The sequence below is a fragment of the Dipodomys spectabilis genome, unplaced genomic scaffold (assembly GCF_019054845.1).
Source record: "Dipodomys spectabilis isolate Male_0828 unplaced genomic scaffold, ASM1905484v1 ptg000034l, whole genome shotgun sequence".
Taxonomy (NCBI): domain Eukaryota; kingdom Metazoa; phylum Chordata; class Mammalia; order Rodentia; family Heteromyidae; genus Dipodomys; species Dipodomys spectabilis.
This window is the reverse complement of record NW_024870711.1, coordinates 73,262-85,812: the sequence shown is the minus strand read 5'-3', so window position 1 is coordinate 85,812 and position 12,551 is coordinate 73,262.

Here is a 12,551-nt window from a genome sequence, read left to right as displayed (position 1 = left end):
TTAATTTTACTTTTTAGCTAAGAAAAAATAGGATAAAATACAAAATATATCCCAGGACATCAGTCAAAGAGGTGAGTAAACATCAAAGAAATAGTTCATGGCATTCTCTGAAGGCATCTAAAGTTTGAAAATACTCATGAGTATTTCTTTTACCAATTCTAATTTCTTCATCTTTATCACTTAAGCCACACCTCCAGCCATATCAAATAGTGACAGGTCTTTCCTTCCCATTCCTCCCCTGCCCTTCCTTTCCTTTTCCCTTTCCTTTCTCCTCCCCCCTTCCCCCCCCCCCCCCCCCCCCGCCTCTCCCTGACTGGTAACATAGCTCAGTGGCAGAGCACTTGCCTGGTATGCACAAATCCCTGAGTATTTTTCTCCAAATACCACAAGAAAAGATAAAAACTATGTTCTTGAATTTCTTAGCTTGAATGAATTACATAACTTGAACTACTCCATCCATACTATCACAGATTTCCTGAAGACACACCTTCTCACATCCCAATAACCACATTTATTACTCAATTCTGTCACAAGTTTATATTAGATGAATTGGTTAATCATTTTCTATTCACTAACATGATCCAGAAATGGATTGGTCTTTGGGAAGTTGGCCTAGATTTTCCGTTCAGTTGACTTACCTAGTGTGTGGAGCAAATCACAGCGGATTATATAATTAATCAGAGCAAAATGTGGCACGTATGGTTTGTGAGTATGTATGAACACTTTGTGTGAAGGATGGTAACTAGTTAGCAGCTGTATTAGGAGCTCTCTCGGGATTTCTGTAGTTAGGCTACATGATGAAAAGAAAATAATTACAAAGAAGGAGGGAGAATGAGTTATCAGCGAGGTTTACTTGCCAACTGAATGGCCTAGCTAAACCTACCATGTGGAAGATTTCCCATGATCAAATGACCAAATTATCTAAGTGAAGGTTTTCCTACCATTTTAGGCTGTGATACTGCCTGATCAAAGCAGTGCATCTGAGGGCACCTCCCTGCTGCCCTTATTTTGTGCAAATAGTCTACTTGCCTGTCTAACAAGTAGTGGGTTCTGTTGTTTTCTCCTTTTGAGCATGTGTGTGTGTGTGTGTGTGTGTGTGCATGTGCATGCGTGCACTCATGCAAGAGAGAGAGAGAAAGAGAGAGAGAGGCAGTATCGGATATCTCAAAATAAAATGTTTACTTATGCAAGATGGAGTCTTCCCCAAGAGTTCAAGTAGAAGTAGATTGACAGTAGACACATTGTCCACCCACACCACCTCTTCCTTTCTTACATGGAGCTGTTTGTTTTGAAACAACCGTGTGGATCTTAAATTAGGAGAAAGCGGAAAAGGGGTTTGTGATGGTAAAATAATCTGCATACTCATACCAGAGATGTTGCCTTACCTCTCCAAACTCTGTTCTCTGTGGCAGGGAGGGTGTCCGACTCTGACTCTAATGTGTTTTGCTCTCCCCCCAAATTCTAAGATAATTTTTTATTTGTTTTATAGTGACCTAGTGAAGGTCACTCAGGCAGGCCTTGAATTAATGGTCAACCTGCCTAAGGCCTCCCAAGTACTGGAATTATAGGCATGTACCACTGTGCCCGATTTAAGGTTCTAATTTTACAAGAATTCTCTTAAAAATACCTGTAATCCCAACTGACAGATCAGAATTGTGTTCCTCGTTTCTTCCTGAGATCCACATTTTCCTAAATACTGTACCCATGTACCTTCATGGGAAAAATCTCTTTCTCTCTCTCATCTCCCTCAACTGGGTGTTACTGGCTTTTCTGAAGGAGCAGCTGCTTTGTGCCAGTTGGTTTTCTGTGTTATGATCTGCATTCCTGCCACGACCAAATATCCTGGTACCTCTCAGCTTCCTTCTGTGACCCTTCATCCATGCAAGCTTGAAAATTAGATTCAAATTGCTATCTGTGTCTTCATTTTGCTCTCAAAATTGAAAATGTACAAGCGTGTACTAATTCTCTCAGTCAAGCTTCGCACTGGCCTACCGCCTCATTAAGATGTGGCTTCCACATTGGAAGAGGAGGTCGCCCATGGGAGGAAAATGACTTAGTGGCAAGTTCATTTGGGGATCCCCTCGAAGGGCGGAAGGCTGCTCTTTGGAATAAGGCTTTTCTCTTACCTCGTCTGCCTTCTACCATTGGATGCCTCCATTCATTGACACCTCTGCACCAATGATGTCATATTGGGCTTATTTAGTGGACAGACTAGAAATAGTTATCCAGTGACTTCCATCCTCTCTTGCTGCCTAAGTATCCCTGAAACAAGGGAGTGAAACAAAAGGAGGAGCACTGCGGAGAGTGACTACAAGACATGTAATAATTTGCAAAGGGTGAAGAAAGTTTTTTTGTTTTTGTTTTTTGGTCAGTCGTGGGGCCTGAACTCTGGGCATGGGCTCTATCCCTCAGCTCTTCAGCGCAAGGCTAAGTGCTCTACCATTTGAGCCACAGTTTTTCTGCTTATGTGGTGCTGAGGAATGAAACCCAGGGCCTCATGCATGGAAGGCGAGCGCTCTACCACTGAGCCATCTTCCCAGCCCCTTGTGTGTATTGGTTTGCATTATAAAAATGTTGTGCCCAAAAGGACATAGCTAGCAAGATCAATAGAAAGCCCACGGATTGGGAGAAGATCTTCACTAGCCATACAACAGACAAGGGTCTCATATCTAAAATATACCTGGAACTCAAAAAATCAAATCCCTCAACAACAAATCTCCAAAGAAACAACTGCCCAATAAACAAGTGGGCTAAAGACTGAAAGAGAAACTTCTCTGAAGAGGAAAGAAGGATGGCCAATAGACACATGAAGAAATGCAAATCAAAACAACATTGAGATACCACCTCACCCCAGTTAGAATGGCTATAATCAAGAACCCTAATAACAACAGATGTTGGAGGGGATGTGGACAGAAGGGAACCTTACTGCATTGTTGGTGGGAGTGTAAACTTGTTCAACCACTTTGGAAAGCAGTATGGAGGTTCCTTAAAAGTCTCCACATAGAGCTCCCCTATGACCCAGCAATCCCACTTTTGGGCATTTACCCAAATGTTTACAAACAAGACCACACTAAAGCTACCAGCACGACTATGTTTATTGCAGCATTATTTACTATAGCTAAGATATGGAACCAACCCAGATGTCCCTCAGTAGATGAATGGATCAAGAAAATGTGGTATATATACACAATGAAATTTTATGCCTCCATCAGAAAGAATGACATTGCCACATTTGTTAGGAAATGGAAAGACTGGCAGAAAATTATATTAAGTGAAGTAAGCCAGGCCCCAAGAAACATAGGTCCAATGGTTTCCCTTATTTGAAATATCTAGTATATGTCTGAGTCAAGCAGAAAAGGTCAGATAATTTGATGTTAGGGAAATGAACCCTAAGATATGTATTCAAATGTTTTTTTTTCTTTCATGCGATTGTTTCTAACGCATTTATAAGATGATTTCTTTGTTGCTTTGTATGTACCTCCCCCACAGTATAACCCCTGCTTTCACTGTATTTCATGTCGGTATAATTTGTGGAGGGGAAGGGGAAAAACAAAGTGTTTAAATAGGGATACAGGTGGACCCATTGCAACAATGAGATGTACAAGTCGTTATGTCGAAAACAAACTTTACAACTTTGCGGGGGGGGGGGGGGGGAGGGGCGGGCAGGGAGGGTTGGGTGGGGTGGGGGGGGGAGGATGGGCAAGGATGGTAAGGGGAAACAAAGGAGGAGGCAACAATGCTTGATAAGAAATGTACTCATTATCTTGCCCATGTAATTATAACCCCTCTGTACAGTATTTTCACAATAAAAAAAAAATTGTGCCCGAATTAACGTGCGATACATCTCTACTAAAAATGTTTTTTTTTTTTTTTTTTTAGCAAATTAAAAACATATGAGGGGCTAGGAAGGTGGTTCAGTGGTAGAGTGCTTGCCTTGCATGCATGAGGCCCTGGGTTCAATTCCTTAGCACTATATAAGCAGAAAAAGCCGGCAGTGGTGCTGTGGCTCAAGTGGTAGAGCGCTTGCCTTGAACTGAAGAGCTGAGGGACAGTGCCCAGGCCCAGAGTTCAGGCCCCATGACAATATATATAGATAGATAGATATCTATATCTATCTATATATATGAGATTCATTTATGAGATAATTTTGCTTTGCTACAAACTGCCCTGTGTCTTTGGATACTGACAACTTAAAATGACTGTAAATTTGACTTCCTTGCTTCCTTCCTACTTTCCTTCCTCCCTTCCTCCCTCTGTTCCTCCACCCCTGTTTCCCTCTTTTTCTTTTTGGCAATACTGTGGTATTCAGAGTCTTGTACTTGTGAGGCAAATGCTCTCCTACTCAAATTACATCTTTAGCTCTTTTTGATTGATTGATTGATTGATTGATTGATTGATTGATATTAGATAGTGTTCTGCACTGTTTTGTCAGAGTTGACTTCAGCCCTGAAGCATCCTATCTACACTTCTGTGTAGCTGGGATTACAGGCAGGAGCCACCACACCCAGTTGCATTTTTTTCTGCAGACTTTCAAATTAGAACATTGCAGAAACAAAATACAGGGAAAACATGTTTGAAATTATTCGTGCCTGACCCATTTACTTAGCTTGACTCTTCAACTGATCACATTTTTTTCTATCTAATAGAAGCAAGTAAGTCAGGGAACTGTGTGGAATTATTTACAGTTGTCAAAAACTTTGTAGCACCATTGAAAGTATTTGTGGACTTCTAGTACTGCTGGTGTGTAGTGACTGACCTTTCTACACATATATATGTGAGCATGCCATTCTCTCACCCACATACACATAGAACAAGTAAAAGCTGTGGATTGTAATGTATCGGTGCACTGCCTTGGGGGCCAGGCAGGGAACTGAAAGAGGTAGGAAGAAAGTTGGTATAGAATGAGCATTTGCACATCAAATAGCTGGTAGCCTTTGGAATAGGCAAAAGCCTAGTAGATGTAGGCTCCAGACACAGCAATCAGTTATTCGAGAGTATAAAACAACACTAGAAATTAGAGGACTGTTCTGTATACTCCACTTTTTAAATTCTGGCTCCAGGTTATAAAATGCTCAAACGAGAGCAAAATGTCTTAAAGGGAAAATGTAGGCTTTAGGCTCACCCACACTCACCCCGGGCATTCAATGGCTAGAGCACTTTTGAATAAAGATAATCATAGATACTCTTTTATAACTTTAAAAATAAACTTCTAATACTTTATTTTAATGAATACATATCTGCTTTGTGACCATATTGTAATCTCATTAATACATTTCTGTTTGTGATTTGTCATTTCCAATTTTTCATCCTAGCACACTAAGGCTCCACTAACATTCTGCGTGTGGATTTAATTTTATAGTTCTCTGATTACTTCATTAAGATAAATTGACATAGCTTTATGCCTTGGCTATACTCTTCATGATAGTGAAATATCAAAAAGCAATTGATAGCTATAACATTTGCCTATGATTGGTAATAAGGGGAAGATTAATTCAAAGAACTTTACAAGTTTGGTAAAGGAAATAATTCCATTTGAAGTTGTGGCTGTCATGTTGGTGACTTGTGAAGTTGTAGTTTTCATGTTACTAACCAATTGTCCTATTTACCCACTGAAACCTGACATATGCATATGGCACAGAATAACCTCGTAAGATAAACAATGAGAATAATCTTCCTCATAATGAAATGCCACAACTAGGTATGTCTACATAATTTATTAAACCCAAGAAGAGAAGGGTGGTTTTAAAGTGAAATCATGATACTAGGAAAGATGTAAGCAGTAGTGTTAGCATTTAAAAATTTTCCCTCTGCATTTTACAGAACAATTTTTTCGTGTATATTCTATTGATATTTTATAGCATCAAAAATACTTTCTCCATGCTGAAGAAGTAAATATTTAATGACAATTTCCTTAAATTCAAATATTTCATACTGAAAAGAAAGTTATGTGTAGTATATGTAGAATAAAGTATGAAGATATCTAGTACAAAACATTTTAAAATTACCTCAGAAATATATAATTAGGTAGTAGTAGAGTATTTGCCTGACCTTGAGTTGAAAACCTATTGAGACATAGTACTCTTACATACCATGCTAAGAACTATACGTTTTGGAGGAGTTGCTAATGGTTTTTAAGACAGAAAATGACAAATTTTGTGGTTTAGAAAGGTATATGTGGTAGGAAAGGGGGTAGAAAAGGAGGTAGGTATATGTGACTATATGTGACTATTATGGCTGTCAGCTGTGAAATCATGAGGGCTTACTGAGAGGCAATGAGAGAAATAACAGTGACCAAATATGCTACATTTGACAACAAGATGTCTTTTCTCTTTTCAAATGAGTTTTTAGTTATAACTGCTGGTTGAGAACTGAAAATGAAGGCAGAGAAGTTAAGTTAATTAAAATGAAACATTTTTTTGCCTCTGTAGTATGGGAAAATGTTTTATCAAATAACTCAGAGGCTGTAGAGAAAAAATAATTTAAAAAGAAATATATAATTAGATAATTTACACTTTTAATTACAAATTAGAAAACTGATGCTATTGTCTACTAAATACTTCTATGTACTTGGATTATTTCTGGGATTCCCATTCATAGGTATGAGTCTTTTTCCCTGTTGTAATTTGTGTGTGTGTGTGTGTGTGTGTGTGTGTGTGTGTGTGTGTGTGTGTTGGTCTTGGGGCTTAACTCAGGAGCTGGGTGTTTGGTCTCCCTGAGATTTTGTGTTCAAGGCTGGCGCTCTACCACTATGAACCATTGCTCTACTTTTGGCTTTTTGTGGTAGTTAATTGGAGGTCAGCCTCTCACAGGCTTTCCTGCCTGGGCTAGCTTCAAACTACAATCATTAGACCTCAGCCTCCTGAGTAGCTAGGATTATGGGCATGAGTCACCAGTGCCTGGCAATGTGTTCTTATCATTGTAAGATTGACCTTGTTTATTTTTTTGATATCACAATGGATGGGATGTTGTTGTCACTGCATTGCTAATTGCATATGTGTAACACTTGTATAGTCTTTACAAGATATGTTAAATAAAAATCAGTAATTTTATGTTTGGCTTTGTCTATATAATAGGTATAAGACAGACTTACATAAAAACTTATTTTATATTTGGCCATTTTCAGTATATAAGTGCTATATTATTTAAAAATTATACAGTAATTGTAAGTAAAGTTTATTTTACTCGGCAGCCTTCTCACCTTTGAAAACAGATGTTGCATCATCTGGGTGGCCATTTGCTTGCTTCCAAATGTAATCTATTTGAAACTGAAAGGTTTCCAAAATAAATGCAGAACAATTCATTAAAGTAACTCAATCCATATTAAACTATGATTATGATAGGTCTAGTTTTACTCATAAGTTAGTTTTTATCACATAATTTAAGATGCTTCTGAATTAAAAATGCATATCTGAATTGTTCCTAGTCATATACAATTATGAAAATAACCTAGTAATTATGACAATTCTTTGGGTAAAGACAATACTGAATGCACTTTTGTTGTTGTTAGAAAGAAGTACAAGGCACTTTAGAAAGTGAGTATTTCATAACCAAATAAAAACCTCCATGTCAAATAAAGAATTGATGTGGCTTATGAAATGTAGTTCAATGAGCAAGAGAATAATATTGATAGTTACGTTGTGGTGCAGAAATGACAACAACAACAAAAAAACCCCCAAACACATCTGAATGGAATAACCACCAAATGTCAGTAAGCAGGAATGCAAAATACATTATTGACTCTTTAGAACACCAATGATGTCTACATTCTGACACTTTGATTATAAAAATGACAGTGTTATTTTTGCTTTAGAATGTGCCCTGATGCTTCCCCAAACCTGTCATTTTGTGACGCAGAGGTCAGGTCTGGGGTTGGATCAAGAGAGCATGTATTCAGAGCCAAGGAGAGAATGGAGAAGAGCAAAGTCTGTGTGACAGCTTTCATCATTGGTCGTCTGCATTTACCCAGCATTGCAGCAGTCTCTTGAACATGAGGACTCTTTCAACTAAACAGTGGACATGGCCATGCCATTACAATTACGATTGTAATTTTTCATTTTTGAGCTTCATTAACTAGTTTTTTTTTAACTTCTCAATTGGTAGCTATGACCTCTACATGGCTACTGGATTTGTACTTTCTTCTTGAAAACACTAGGTATGGAAAGCCTTTAGATGTGTATTTTTCCTCATCTCTATTCTCCACCCGCATTGGTTGGAGGTTGGATTTCCCAGTTGATAGAATTTCAAAATATGTCTGAAGCTAATGGATGTTTGTAAAAAGCTTTTCTTTATTGGTGATGTAGGGTGAAGAATTCTTCACCTGCCCCATTCCCATGGTTTCTCCAGCCTGGGTTTATTTTAGTGACAAGTCGAAGTCCTTGGGCTGGAGCTGGCTGCATTCCCACAGCTGGCCAAGCCTGGCACTTCTGAGGGCTGCGAGCGGAGGGGCTCTGGTTTTGCCTTCAAGGGGTGCGTGTATATGCAAAGCCTCATATTCTTTCCACAGTCCCCAAGGAGGTAGCCCTGAGAGGAGCTAACTTTTGTGTGAATATCTAAAAAGAGTAAGCCTGATGTCAAGGACAGTACTATTTTTAATCCTCATTTCTAGATAAGAAACTAACACTCATTAGTCAGAGGGCTCTCGTTGCCAAGCTGTTTTCCTGATTTTGCAAACTTCTGACCTGTTGTGTCTGTTTGTCCTCTCTTTCACTCTCTCCCTCATTACATATATTTCCTTCAGTAACACCAGCAGCCTCATCCATATGAACAAGCAGTAATATTTTCTAGAGAGTTCCTATGTCAAGAATGCAGCATGAATTTGTACCTGCGTTTCTAGCCTGTGGCTTTCTCTACAGATTCCATCCTTGCTAGCTCCCACGATCTAGTTCTTAAAGTGAATCTGGAAGGAGAAAAATCAACCTTTGTGATTCATATTAGTTATGTTCTATGAAATCCACATGAGCATGGAACTTGAAAATACTTAACCATTTCTTCTAGGGGAAATGAAAAAAAGGTTAAGTATAAAAAAGTTTGAAATTAAAAAAATCAGAATATTCAGACATAATCCATATGCTGTGGATAGAAGCTATGGGTTTTTTTTCCTCACATGAAATCTAAATGATCTGGAATAGCCTGTACGACTTAATTAGCTTATGGTTCATCTCTTGATAGCTTAAGTTAATAAAAGATGACGATCTACATTAATTCATTTTGTTGTGTTCTCGATTTTTTTTTAAGGAAGAGTTTTACCATGTAGCCCATGTTTGTCTGGAACTCACAAACCTCCTGCCTTAGTCTCCCAAATACTGGGATTACAGGCAGGAACCACACCATACCTGGCCTGATTGATTGTATTTAAAAAAACGTAACAGCCATTGCTTTCAATTTAACCTGATACACTTACTTTCCCAAAGGATTAGTGTGGCTTCATAATAAAGTCATGTATTGTTTATAAACTATATTAATATTTTCTTTTAAATCCACTGGGTATTAGAGCAAATAAATACAAGAAATTCAGTGAATATTGAGCCCTTAGGGGACACATCCTTGAAGAGATAGAATCCAGACCATGTACTCACATTGCTAATAATCTCATAGAAAAAAAGGACCAAATTATAGACAGAAAACAGTAAAATAATTACAAATGGTTTCCAAAATAAGAAAATTCAGCCTATTCACCTACTTCAGGAAATTACTCATACTAGAATTCTTTGGAGAAAGTTTGAAACTAAAGCTTGAAGTCTGTGCACTTGGAACTCATATAGACAAAGCCTTACTTCTCCAGAAACACAGAAGTCTGACATCATGTATAAACCTGACAAGAGAAACTGAAAAATCCATCTAAGAAATGTGAGTGGAGGCAAAGCCTGTCACCTGAAAGAAAGCACGTTAGTATTGGAATTAGAACCTGGATTCTGGTGAAGAAATGAGGAGTGGTGCTGCCATTTTGTTTCCATGACAGAATAGGGTCGCTAAGTTCCTTCACACAGAACCCTTGAACGCTGTCAGACAGAGCATATAATTCTATTAGGTACACATGGAAGAGAAGTTCCAGCACAGAAAGATAAAACCAGAAGACTGTTCATCTGTGTTAATACCTTTCAAAAAGATGTACCTCCTCTTCTCACCTCCAGACTGGTATTTGAGAATGTTAACCTAAGCCTGGCAATGTTCTGATGTGGAAGAGGAGGGTACCTGCCACCACAGTTTGTTCTAAACATTCAATATGTATAGCAATAAGATTGTAGGGCACTGGCAATGAAAAAGACAAATGCGATAGATTGGAGATCCTAGAAATAAACTCTCAGATAAATATAGACAGATAATCCTTCACAAAGGAACAAAGCAATACAATGGAGCAATGATGTTCTTCAACAAACATAAATGCAACAGAACACTCACATGGAAAACCCTGAATTTAGAAACATACCTTACACATGGGCCACAGACCTGAATTTAAAATACAACACTATAAAACTGCTAGATAATAACAGATGATAATCCAGGTGACTTTGCTTATGGTATGACTTTTGAATAAGTATTGAGTTCTAATTTACCAAATGTGTAATCCATTGATAAATGAAATAATTGGTAAGTTGGACTTCACTAAAATTAAGACCTTATATTCTATGTAAAACAATGGGAAGAGAATGAGTTGAACTACAAACTGGAAAATAATCTGATAAGGACTGCTATACAAAATATAAAGAAACACTCCTAAATCTTGACAAAGGATAAACAAATACAGGGGTGGTACTCATGATACTATATTGAAAATATACAACTTGGGGCTGGGAAGGCAGCTTAGTGGTAGAGTGCTTGCCTAGCATGCATGAAGCCCTGGGTTAGATTCCTTAGTACTACATAAGCAGAAAAAGCCTGAAGTGACACTGTGGCTCAAGTGGTAGAACACTAGCCTTGAACAAAAGAAGTTAAGGGAAAGTGCCCAGGCCCTGAGTTCAAGACCCAGGACTGGCAAAAAAAGAAAATATACAACTTACACACACACACACACACACACACACACACACACACACTCTCTCTCTCTCTCTCTCACACACACACACACACACTACATATAAACTTGTGGGTGGCATAGGAGTTGCTCTCTCTGGGAGAGAGCTGTGAGAGAGCCAGGGAAGGGGGTGACATTATTCAAAAATAAGTGTCCTCTTTTTCTGACTTATAGAACTGTAACCCCTCTGTACATCACCTTTATAAGAACAGTAAGAATACATGAAAAAGAAAACAAATGACAAAACAACTGGACCAAAGGCTTTAACAGACATCTCTTCAAAGAACTCAGATAGATGGAAAATTAGTGCATGGAATGATGGTCCATATCATATGATGTATATTAAAACAATAAGTACCACTATTTACCTATCAGAAGTATTCAGATCTAGAACTTGACAGAACCAAACCCTGTAAAGGATGTTGGGTAACAGGAACTCTGAGCTGGTGGGAATGAGACATGTTACAGCCACTGTATAAGATAGCTTGATGTGTTTTACAAACAGTCTCTTACCATATCACTTACGTATCTCATTTGTTGGTGTTTATTCAAAGGAGTAAAAACAACAACAACAACTCCATTCATAAAAACAATTGAACGTTGATGTTTATAGTACTTTTATTCCTAATTGCTAAAATTTGGGAGCAACATTTTTAATAGGTGAATAATAAAATGTGGTATATATCCAGATAATGAAATGTTATGGCAATCAAGCCATAAAAAGACACAGAGGAAGCTTAAGTGCATAGTCTTAAGCAAAAGAAATAAATATAACAAGTCTACATGCTGAATGATCCCAACTAAAGTCACTCTAAAACAACCCCACAAACCAGCTAGACACTGGTGGCTCACCCCGTAATCCTAGCTACTCAGAAGGCTGAGAGCTGAGGATCACTGTTTGAAGGCAGCCAGGGTAAAAAGTCCCTGTGAGACTCTTATCTCCAATTAACCACTCAAAACTGGAAGTGATGCTGTAGTTCAGAGTGCCAGAATGCTGGCCTTGAGCAAAAGAGCTCAGGGACAGTGCCCAGGCCCTGAGTTCAAGTCCACACACACACGCACGCACACACACACACACACACACACACACAAATCAAGGCAAGAGAGTACATGATCAATTGTAGCCAAGGTTTGGTGTTAGATAATTAGGCAAAGCAATAAAGACTTTTAGGGCAGTGAGAAAAGATGAAATGATACCATAATAATGGAAATGGATCATCGCATGTTTGCACATTCAAGTCCATGTACAACACCAAAGGCGAATCCTAACGTAAACTGTGGAGTCGGGAAGATTATGATAGTTCAAAATAGGTTTGTTAATTGTTAATTTTAATATACTAAAGGGAGATGATGATCATGAGGAGAGTTATACATGTATATGCATCAGAGATCTATAAGAAAAACCTCTACCATCCTATTAATTTTGCTGTGAACAAACTGAAATTTCTCTCAAGAAAATAAAGGCTTACAGAAGTAAATTAATTATGATGATTTGGCAGAATACTCAGAAAATTTTAGAGAAGCAGTTGTTCTCTTGATT